Source organism: Oreochromis aureus, linkage group 5 (genome assembly GCF_013358895.1).
Source record: "Oreochromis aureus strain Israel breed Guangdong linkage group 5, ZZ_aureus, whole genome shotgun sequence".
Lineage (NCBI taxonomy): Eukaryota > Metazoa > Chordata > Actinopteri > Cichliformes > Cichlidae > Oreochromis > Oreochromis aureus.
In genome coordinates this window covers 18,851,972-18,863,848 of record NC_052946.1, presented here as the reverse complement: position 1 = coordinate 18,863,848, position 11,877 = coordinate 18,851,972, and positions in this window count along the sequence as shown.

Below are 11,877 nucleotides of genomic sequence, written 5' to 3'. Positions count from 1 at the left end.
GCTGGAATACACCAGTGGTCAGCTCCCCCCCCAGCCCATCTCTTATTTCAGGTTTTTCATGTGGTCCCACACCTGATAGTGTGTGGCTTTTGTGCTGGGACACACAGCATACCGTGGTCCAATCACGATAATTGGCACCAGGCTGCAAACCACAAAGAAAGGTTTGAGTTGGATTCTTTTTGCTTCTTTGCACTCGTATGGGTTTAGTGAGTAGTCAGGTCTAGATAATGCACTGCCATCCCTTAAACCAATATTATTGTGTTTGCTGAAGATTTGCTCACAAGTGATGACTGCATATTTTTTCCGTGGTCGCTGCTGGCTGTTAAAAGACAGCCTGGTTAAAAGTAAGAAAAGACGTGATCTGTAACTGACCTGTGAATGCCACTCATATGTTAACATCCAATCACGTGTTAAAAATGTATTTATGTATTTATTTATTTTTAAATCAGCAGCATACACATGTGGTCACGAATGTGGCCGTAGATATCAAATGCCATCATGTTTCTACATGCTGCACAGCGCTTGATATCGTACACCCAGCCAGTATGGAAAAAAAAAAAAAAACTGTTGAAGGAAATGGAAATATATTTTTGGATGCAGGGCTTGTACATTCATGCTTTTTGAGTAGACATGTATTAAATGAAGTCAGAAATTTTTATTGAAGGATCACTGCTGTCACTGACTAAGTCACCGGAGTCGGTGACTCAGAACAGTGAATCACTGTGTATTTCTTTACATTCAAAGCACATTAACAGATCATGAAAGCCACACAAACAGTCGTAACTTTGTACATGAAATAATAGGTGGCTTTGCTAAAAATCTTATAATCATCTGACTGCATAGGCCAGACTCTGCAGACTGGCAACCGATTAAACACAACATTAAGCTAAAAACTGCTTAGTGATGAGTACAAGTGCTCAATGAATGGTATACTGACATGGATCCTGATACTGGTGATTATTTAACGTGGAAATAAATGAATGGAAAGAATAGGCAGAAATAACAAAGAGATTTCAAGAAAATTAAGAAATTATATAATTTTACTCAATATTATAATATTAAGTAATTTATAACGTCTTCTGCTATTCAGGATTTCCCAGCAGCATCTTGCAGATTGTGGCAGGATGCTAAGAGGTAACTGTGCAAAAAATAAATACACAGATGAAAATTCCAATATTTTACAAAACACTGGAGGTTATTGCACAGATTTGGTTATTTGGTACATTTGACAGAAAAAGACAACAGGTTAGGTTGTGCTATGTTAATTGCCTTAAACATATTGCCTTTTTCTTCACTTATGCATTGAGTGGAAAAGAAAGAGAATAACAAGGTTTCCCTCATTTGTTAATGCAAATATCTAACCGATCACAACTCAGTGTAGTTAGGCATGTGGGCATGGTGAAGGTGACCTGCTGAAAATCAAACTGAGCATCAGAATGGGGAAAAAGAAATTTCAGTGAGTTTGAACTGCACTGTTGTTGAAGCCAGATGGGCTGGTCTGAGTACTTCAGAAACTGCTGATCTAAAGGGATTTTCCCACAATCATCTCTGTAGTTCACTGGGAATGGTCTAAAAAAGACCAAATACAAGTGGCAATTCTCTGAGAGAAAATGCCTTTTTGATGCCACGTTCACTGTTCGCTCAAATGGCCTCCACAGTCAGCAGATCTCAACCCACCAGAGTACTTCTGTGATGTGGTGGAACGGTCGACGAATGTGCAGTAGCACCAAAATGCAAAATTTTTTCAGCACCTTGTTGAATCCACGCCACACAGAATGAAGGCAATTCTAAAAGCAAAATGGGGCTAGCAAGGTGTACCTAATAAAGTGGGTGTGAGTGCATGTGAAGGCTATGTTCTTTTGGGTCCAAGTGTTAACATAAGCTGAACAGCTTATTATAGCTGCAGGGCTGTGCAGCAGTGCAAAAAGCTTTTTAATGCATTGTGGGACAGGGCTACTCTTTTTTTTATATGCATATCTGCCGTGAGGTTTGCCCCGGGATGACTAGCCTCAACAAGATAAGGATGATGGCAAGATGTAAAAACAAGATAAACTATATGCGGAATGAAAATACGGGCTGGAGTAAAAACACTGGGGGCACATATACTCGGGTAGCTCATTTGCTTTTGCTTAAAATCACTTTGCTGAACTTTAAGGATTTGCTTTCATTTGCATTGCTATTTTAAACAGATGTGTGATATTTACAGAAACCTTTTCTTCTATCTTATACAAATTCGACATTGTTTGCAGACTGTGCACGATAAGCCACAATAAAACGATGGCTTTTCATTGTTTATTATGACAGAACAAATTCAGTGGGAAAAGCATGACAGAAAATACTTTACATACAGCGGCCAGCAAGATAACAGCTCTCATATCCCTTTGACCGTAACGCAATTTTTGCACGGTGAGGATCCCAGTTTGTGGCTGAAGGTCCGATCCGCTCAGCTGCTCTCCTCTCTGTCCCAGTATTTAATCACATAGCCACGCCAAGGAAAAACTCCCAGTCTGAAGCCAGAGCAAAGCATCTGGTTTACCACAGTGGAGATTCTCATGTTCAAATATAGACAAGAGCAGAGGGAGAAAATGACAAAGAGAGCACATTTTTCCCAGCAGAAGCTTACAGCACACACCCTGAGGCCTCGTTCAAAAAGCAGCATATTTGGCAGCGTGGCACTCCTGTGAATAAAATATGATCGAAGGGAAGCCTTTCTCTCACTAACCCCTGTTTAGAGCTCTTCAACTACACGTGTAGGGGTTTTTGAACACACTCACGCTCTCCCTCAAGGAAAGCAGAATAAGTCTTTCTTTGCCATAACCTAAAGCACATATGTTCTCTCTCAGGCGGTTTATTTATATCCCAAGTGAGTCGTCATGCATGCGTGTGCTCACTGTTGCATATGGTTGATGTCAGGATTGTTTTAGAATTGAGGCATGGCTGCAGTTGTGGTATTGTTGTAATAAATGGTTCTAGTGGGACAATTGTTTTCAGTGATTTATGTGCAAAGTGCACAGTGTGCCCACATCTGCCTTGGCGCCCCAAGATGCAGCTCGCTGCCAAGTTGCCAAGTTTCCTCCGGATCATTTAGAACACCTGGAAGGTAAGATGAGGTCTGGCCCACCAACATGTACAAAAGATATGCAGTCAGCCAAAGCAGCACACAGGAAAGAAGAAGACTAAGCAAAATAAAAAAAAGGACCCTTACAGAGATGAGGATTTCTGAGAAATGCACCCTGAGGAAAAGCTGGAAAACCCTCAAAGAAGTGACTGATGTAGCAACATTACAAACCTCATTTAAAATACTGTGAAACTGCATCCAGGCCAGATCAAGTTACAGGTATATACTTGTGTTTCACTCTTTATTATTCTTTTCTTCTGTCTCTTTGTCTGAAGGTGGAAGAGGTGCTCAGTCTTTTAAAAGCAGCAATATAAAACAGATTCATCTATTAATCCCTTAGGAAATTATGTAACATTAACAAGTCCTGCAGTGAGAATATCACTTCAGTGAAAATCGCATGGGTTTTTAAAGTAAAGTGTACTCAAAGTATCAGGGTAAGAGAATAATCCACAGATTAGGTCCATATATTGTATTAGAACAATATCACTGCTTTTGTGTTCATTGAGATTTACACTTTTATACAACCAGAGCTATTTGAACTGGTTTGTACAACCAGATCTATGATCTCAGTTTTTTACAACATTCATCCGAATTAAAAAAAAAACACACAATAAACTAAAAAGCATGTTCTAGGCAAGGCAAGGCAAGGCAAATTTATTTATATAGCACAATTCAACAACAAGGTGATTCAAAGTGCTTTACAGAGACATTAAAAACAAAATAGATAAAAAGCATGATTTAAAATTGATTAAGACAAGCAAACAAACAAACAAACAAACAAAACAGTAGATAAAATCAGTAGTTAAAATGTAAGTTTTGGAATTTAAGCTTAAAAGTGTGGATTTGGTGCTTTATTCAAAAGCAGCTGAGAACAGGTGAGTCTTCAACCTGGATTTAAATAAACTGAGTGTTTCAGCTGATCTGAGGCTTTCTGGGAGTTTGTTCCAGATATATGGAGCATAAATGCTGAATGCAGCTTCTCCGTGTTTGGTTCTGACTCTGGGAACTGATAAAAGACCGGATCCAGATGACCTGAGAGATCTGGAAGGTTTATACTGGGTCAGGAGGTCACTGATGTATTTTGGTCCTAAACTATTCAGAGCTTTATAGACTAGCATCAGAACTTTAAAGTCTATCCTCTGACAGACAGGCAGCCAGTGTAAAGACCTCAGAGCTGGACTGATGTGGTCCACTTTTTTGGTCTTAGTGAGGACTCGAGCAGCAGAGTTCTGAATGAGCTGTAGTTGTCTGACTGATTTTTTAGGTAGACCTGTAAAGATGCTGTTACAGTAATCAAGCCTACTGAAAATGAATGCATGGACTAGTTTTTCCAGGTCCTGTTGAGACATCAGATCTTTTATCCTTGAAATATTCTTGAGGTGATAGTAAGCTGATTTTGTTATTGTCTTAATGTGTTTTTCTAAGTTTAGGTCTGCATCCATCACTACACCCAAATTTCTCGCCTGGTTTGTGGTTTTTAGGTGTATAGATTGAAGTTCTCTGGTGACCTGTAATCGTTTTTCTTTGGCACCAAAGACTATTACTTCAGTTTTGTTTTTGTTTAGCTGGAGAAAATTGTGGCACAGCCAGTCATTAATTTCCTCAATGCATTTACCAAGAGCCTGTACAGGGCCTCGGTCTCCTGGTGACATTGTGATATATATCTGTGTGTCATCTGCATAGCTGTGATAGTTTATTTTGTTGTTCTTTATAATCTGTGCCAGTGGGCGCATGTAAATGTTAAACAGAAGGGGTCCCAGGATGGAACCTTGGGGAACTCCGCATGTGATACTTGTCTGCTCAGATGTGAAGTTACCTATTGATACAAAGTATTTCCTGTTTTCTAAGTATGTTTTGAACCAGTTTAGTACAGTTCCTGAAAAACACCAGACATTTTATTGTGTTTAGCTAATCAGAGCTACACTGTGAACGTGACCCTGTGTTCTTTCCAAAAAGTTGGGCCTGTGACAGAAAAAATTTAAGACAATTTAAGAAAACAATTTAAGAATTATTTATTATACTATTTATTTATTTATTTCTGCTTGGCCTCTTTGGTTGCTTTAAATTGTCATAAGGTAAACATTAATATCCAGAGATCTAACTGTGTGGCCTTGAAAATCCTGCCTGTATTGTGGGGGGTCCCACCCCCGGCACACTTCCCTTGACCTCAGGGTTATCACCATGGTAACCTTGGCTATAGCGCTCTTGGAGTATGGTGGTGGCTACTGGGTGATACCTGGACAGAATTAAGCTGCTGATTTGGTGTAGTGGGCCCTAAGGTATTACTTGGTGCATCAAGTGTGACATACTCACAAATGGCCTTCTCACTGGGAGACTTTATTCAGAACATACTGATGCGTTGCCTGCTGTCAGAGGCATGTTAGAATCAGCAAAGGGAGATGTCATCATCAATGGATAGTTTGCATTTGTAAACTATGCCACTGAGGTCAGTGGTGTGACATAATTTCTCAGAGATGAAATAAGGATGGGTTACTGGAGCCAACCCCAGCTGTCATGGGGCGAGAGGCGGGCTACACCCTGGAGGGAAATCTAGTACAGAGCAAACACAGAGAGACACACAACCATTCACACTCACATCTACAATCACTAATTAACCTAATGTGTATGGGAGGAAGCCAGAGTACCTGGACAGACCCCACATAGGCACAGGGACAACATGAGAACTCCACACAAACAGCCAGATCTGAAGCCAGTGTGTTAAAGGTGGAGTCTGCCCCAGCAGTCATAGAGCAAAATTTATTCTTAGCCTGTTAGAGGCATTTGGCAGGGCGTCAGCTCTTGGTTGCATTTAATGCTTGCATGTGCAGTTTGCTTGGTTTAGCGCACTGGGCTCTGTCTCGATACATGTTTTTTTTTTCACCTCAAAGATAATATCCTAATGACGACTTAATAATATCAGATTACAAAGTTCATACCTGGCAGTGACATCTACTTAAGCTAATGTACGACTAATATGTGACAGCAGGAACAAATTCTTTTTAGCAGTGCTAGATCCAAAAAAAGAGACAGAAATTCTGTGATGAATGCTATGTGTTTGTTTTTATTTTAGTTTTGCAATTAATCTCTAGTATAAGCTGTGTACTGCAGGCCAAGAAAATCAACTCCTTAGAAAGCAGGCACATTCTTGCATGTGCGAAACCCAGATATGTGTGCGTGTCCACATGTAGCAGGGAGATTGTTTGGGTTGAGTCCAGGGTCAGCTGGATTTCTCCTGACAGTTTTATACACCCAATAGATGACTACTTGCTTGCGCTGAGATCCATATATGTTAACGTCCTTTATTTGAGGGGTTAAAAGCATGCTGTGATGGTGTGTTGCATGCTGTATTTATGTTTGGACCCTGAAAGTTCCATCTCACCACAGGTCTTCGTGGTCCTCACTCTGCCGCCGGGGACGGGGTAACTCCTCCACGCAGGCAGCCTCCTGTGTGTTGACATTTGAAAAACCAAACACCAGTCAGCAATGAAACATGAGACCTGCATGTGAAGGAGGGGAAAAAGAAAGTGCAAGAGAGAGAGAGAGAGAGGGAGAGAGAGAGAAATATGTGCTCATAAAAAAAGAGAAAATAATGAAGGAAATGCCCCACACCCTGCAAGACGAGGGGGATGAGTTTCAAAGCTGGCCCCCTCCCACAGTTCCTTCTTCCTTTTCTGTGTGCACTCTGCAGCATCTGAGAGTGCTTTCAGCTGGGCTTTGGCTCAGATTAACCATCTGAGAAAATCTGTTTCCAATATGAGAGTTTCCTGTGAATGCAGGAAACGGCTCTCCACACAAAGCAAGCTTGTGTGGAGTCATCCATGGAGCTACTGCAACTCCTGTCCCTCCATGCCTGCTTCAGGGCCTGCTGCACCACTCGCACCCTTTTAGTGACGTCAGCCTCTAAATAGACGGTCAATGGATAGTTAGGCTTTAGGTCATGCTCTGAGAAAATGGGAGTTCTTAGTTTTCAATTCTGAACACATGTGATGATGCACATTTTCTGATCTAAAAGCCAGTAGTGTAAGGAAATATTTCCCACGGGATGGACTGTCATCGCTTCAACCACGTACCACAACAGGCTTTAACGCTTCTTCCATGCCTGGCCCACAGGAGGTGATGGGAATCAAAGAGGCTTTTCCTGCTATTTAAATCAGCAGAACCAATAATCACTCTCAAATCTGCAGTGCTAGCCAGGATTTACCCCCAGAAGTCAAGGTTGGATGACTTGAGTGTTTTTACAGATGAAATAGAACTTCCCCGTGAGCTGGGCTCCTCTTCATTTCACATTATGTGAAATTTTGACTGTTTTGACAACAGCATGAAGAATATAAAGTGATATACTGAATATGCTTTTGACAACATCAGTCACATCACAGCTGAGCTGGAGTTGCAGCCAATTATGCTGTACAGCCAGATCTTACAGCACTTAGCAGAATAATCCCCGTCTGGTTCCAGTGTGAGGCAATGCAACAGGGAATTAAACATCTTTGGTTGAGACACATACAATCAGCATTGCCACACCAGCCCTTTCTTAAAAGCGACTTCTATTTATGATCCTTTTCTCACACCTTTAGCTTTATGACTTTAAGCACTTAGCAGAGTAGTTAACCCCGAGGTCAGTCCTCTCAACGTCGGTGTGGCCGCGCTCCATCTGCATATATACATTTCCATTCAGTGTGTGCTCTGCCACTGTTTGTACACCATTTGTCACCCGTCCTGGTCACTGCAGTGGGACATGTCTTGTCAGAAACCTAATGGTGACTCCAAGATCCTCTGCAGGCATGTTTTAATATATTGTATCTAATGCAAAAATTATTATTCAGTCTCATGGCCCCTTTCTCCCATTACCAATACAAGAACACAAGCACTGGATGCAGGAGACAGACCCCCCAGCTTATAGTTAGCACTGGATTATAGAGATTGACAGACCACGTGACTTTCGCGCATTGCATGCCGGGAGGTGGTGGAAAAACATTCAAAGTACCGCATTAAATGCAAGCATTTGCAGCACCAAGAAAACGTTTATTCTCCGGTTCCAGTACCTTCTTGTTTTTTTCTTTCCTCACCAAAAAGAACGTACAAAACGAAGGAGAACAATGCCGGTCCGTACAGAGACAGACTTGACGAAAAAGGCAAAGAAAAGGTACGAGGAAAATATTAAAGGAGTGAAAGGGTCAGACCCTTATCAGCACACAGAGTGGACAAAAGACGTCAGCGTACTGCCCAACTTTCACCACGCTCAGATTTATAATTATACGGTTCTTGGAGTGAGTGCATACACTCATGACGTTTTTAGTAACTTCAGGTCATTGCAACAAGCCCAGCTACAGTTTACCGACGGATGGGTACAGGACCTTGAAATGCACCGTGTAGAACACAAGACCATCGTACGAACAAAGGTAAGTTTACCAGTCTCACAAATCGTCTTCATAAACGTGGCAATTATTATATATAATATATTATATTATATGCCCAGTCTGGATCGCATTCCAGCATTTCGTAGGCTGGTTTGCCAACAAAATACAGCAAACATTACACACAGCAGCATAGCGCGATGATTTCTGTTCAGCGCCAATTAAGACGTATTAACTACCACAAAACACTTACCTTTGTGGAAATGCTTGGAGCAGATTAACATGTGAGGTGGAGTGTTTTCGAACGTTATATTAGGTCTTCTGATAGCGGCAATCCAGGCCATCCGTCGCCTCTTCGTGACTTCGGAGACATGGCTTGGACAATTTCTCTTCCACGCCGGAATCCGATAAAAACCAATCGCATTTCCCGTCGACTTCACGCGGCTGTCGTTCGCCCGGCTTGTGCAGTTAATAATACAACAGCTTCTTGCCATTTTTTTGTTTCTCTTTATCGCTGTGTAACTGATTTCTATTGAAAGCCTGTGCCCGCTAGTACCTCTTGCCACTACTTACCAGAATCCTTTGCGGTTTTACCCCTGAATGACGTCACATTTTCAATCTCTATATGACCCTGTACCCACCTTTAGTTATGCTCCAGTAGGTCTAAGCTGGCGGGAGCTTCCAATGATGCACTGACCATTTCTTCTTCAATCATCACTTTTTTCCTCTATGTGTTTATACACCACTCTGCATTCAGTCATTATTTTAATTATTTATTATCAATCTCTGGTTTTCTCTCACACTGTGTCCTGTCTTCCTCCCATCACCCCCAACTGGACACAGCTTATAGCTGAGCCAGGGGTCGGGTTTCTTCCTGTCAAAAGTTAGTTTTTTCCTAACACTGTCACCAAGTGCTTGCTCTTTGTTGGGGTGTATTATTATAGGGTCTTTACCTTACAATGTAAAGCTTCTCTGGGCAATGGTTATTGTGATTTGGTGCTATTTAAATAAAACTGAACTGAACTGAGCACTAAATGTCTCAATGGGTACAGCATCCAGTCTCAGCAGTGACACACAGTATTGTTAATGGCACCGGTCTGCATTCAGATGTTTGCTTATATGCAGCACACAGTTGTTTTAGCTTTATTCAATAAGAATAATTTACATATCAAACATGCAGTAAGACACTATCACCACTCCTTCTATTGTCATTCATGTCTGGTCAGTTACCCTCAGTCTTTGTAATGCTTAGGTATAAACTGAGAGTATTGTTACGAGTTCAATGGCCCTGTGAATACTGTTGCTTTCCCTCTCATTAACCTCATAGCTGACAGCCAGGATCTTGACAGGGGGAGCCTTTCTCCCGAGACGCTGTGTGGAATAACTTTCCACAGAAAAGCATGTGGGAGTGTGCCTCTGGACATGCTCCCTCGGTCAATATTGGGCCTGATTTACATTGTGTTGATGTCCCTTGCAACCTTATTCCTGTGTTACAAACTACAAATGGAAGGAATTCAGAAACACTTTCCTGCATGGAAAAATTCAGGTCACGGCGACCTTTCACCAAACCTCGGAGCGGAGATCCTCGGTACAGATGTGCACAGATGTGTACACGTACACATATGTGAGTGTGTGTGTATGTGTTAGTAATGATGATCCTCATGGCCATTTCTATTCAAACGTGTCATGCCTCCATCTGGATCCTGCTCTCAGAGCACATGTCAGGTAAGTCAGTGCCGGGTAACAGAATACGGGCACAGATGATGAGCTTCTGCATGGAGCTAACCTGCCATTTATCTGATTGTCCATGCATGAAACTGTGGGGTCATGCATACACACAGACTTCCTTGAGGTGCTCGAAGGGGAAAATACAGACTGTCCCATATATCGAGTTACATACACCCTGTAGCTTCTTGACATTTCCGATTTATGTCAGAACTTTAAAGTATTAAACCTAACCAAATCTAGACCTGCTCAGCTTCACATAAGATATAATGATGAATGTACTTGTGACATATGTTGCAAATGAAAAGCAGGTGAGCATCAGTCAATCCCTCAAAACCTGGCACAAGGTCACCAGAGGTTGAAGAGGAAGAGGTCACTCTACCCCAAGGGGCTGATGAAGAGGGCAGAAAGGCCTGAAACTCTGGGAGTTGGTTTTCAATTAAGTCATGGCTCAAAGTGTCACATATGGACGGGCTAATATTTGCCTTAAAATCCAATCTAGCTTTACTTTAAGGGAAGCTCAAAGGAATCACACAAACATGATCTGAACTCCTGCGTCACTGCTCCTTTCCCATGTGTTTACTGCTCACAGGCTCCTAGCTTGGTCTTTGAATTACCTTCATATTACATTACATATTACTATGGCAATTTCTGGACATTTATTAAAGTATGCATTGTGTGGGGAATGCAACCTGAACATTATTGCATTTATTCTAGATATTCTATTCAGCTTTATCCAGAAAGCAGGGTAATATGTACTCATACTGTTTTAAGTCTGTTTGCATGAGTGACAGAGAAAGAGCAGCAAAATAAGCCTTCAGAGCCGAGCTGGAGACAGAAACACTAACAGAGATATCTTAAGTAGAGGAAAGAGAAAGGAAATATTCAGGAGACTTCTATCTTACTGATGGATGGCTCCACATTGGAAGCCCAGACATGGAAACCAGATGGAGGACAGGCTCCAAAACAGGACTGTAGTTTGATGAATAGTTCAAGAGGGAAGTTCATAGCTACATAAGAGCTTCTCCTGCTCAGTAGGTCTGTAAATTTATCACTTACACAGCAGGTAGGATTTTTGATAATAGTAATTCTGGGCATTACAAAAGCTTTCACTACATACTATATAATCTTCAGGAAGTATGATTATGTTCCTTTACATGTTGGAGGAAGACCTGGGCAGATTTTTCAGTAGACTGATTTAAAGTTACAGAAATCTTTTGACCATTAGATAGTTAAGAATCCGGTGTGCATATTGTGATTGTTTCATGACTTTGGGTCATTCGCTGATCACAAGACTAACCAGTGCCACTTTTCTGTACGTGTGGTCAGCTTCACTCACCATTTCTTACCTTCAAAATATGCAGTATAGAGCTGTAATAACAAAGCTGGCAAACTTGGAATTTTCTAAGTTTGCCGGAGTTTTTGACAAACACCAAAAGTTCCAAAAGCTGAGAAAAGAATTAAAGAAATGAGTTGGAAAGATTACCTTTGGTCATTTATTATCCATAAGAGGCAAAAGTGTGGACCTTTGTGCTATGACTCCTTTGTGCATCAAAACATGCAATCAAATGTTTTCACTTATTGTCATGTTTGATTGTCTTTGGAAAAAAATTTCAGAGAAAATGTTTTCTACAACATTTGCACTTGATTAAGGTCAGGAATTACAAAGCATTAATATTA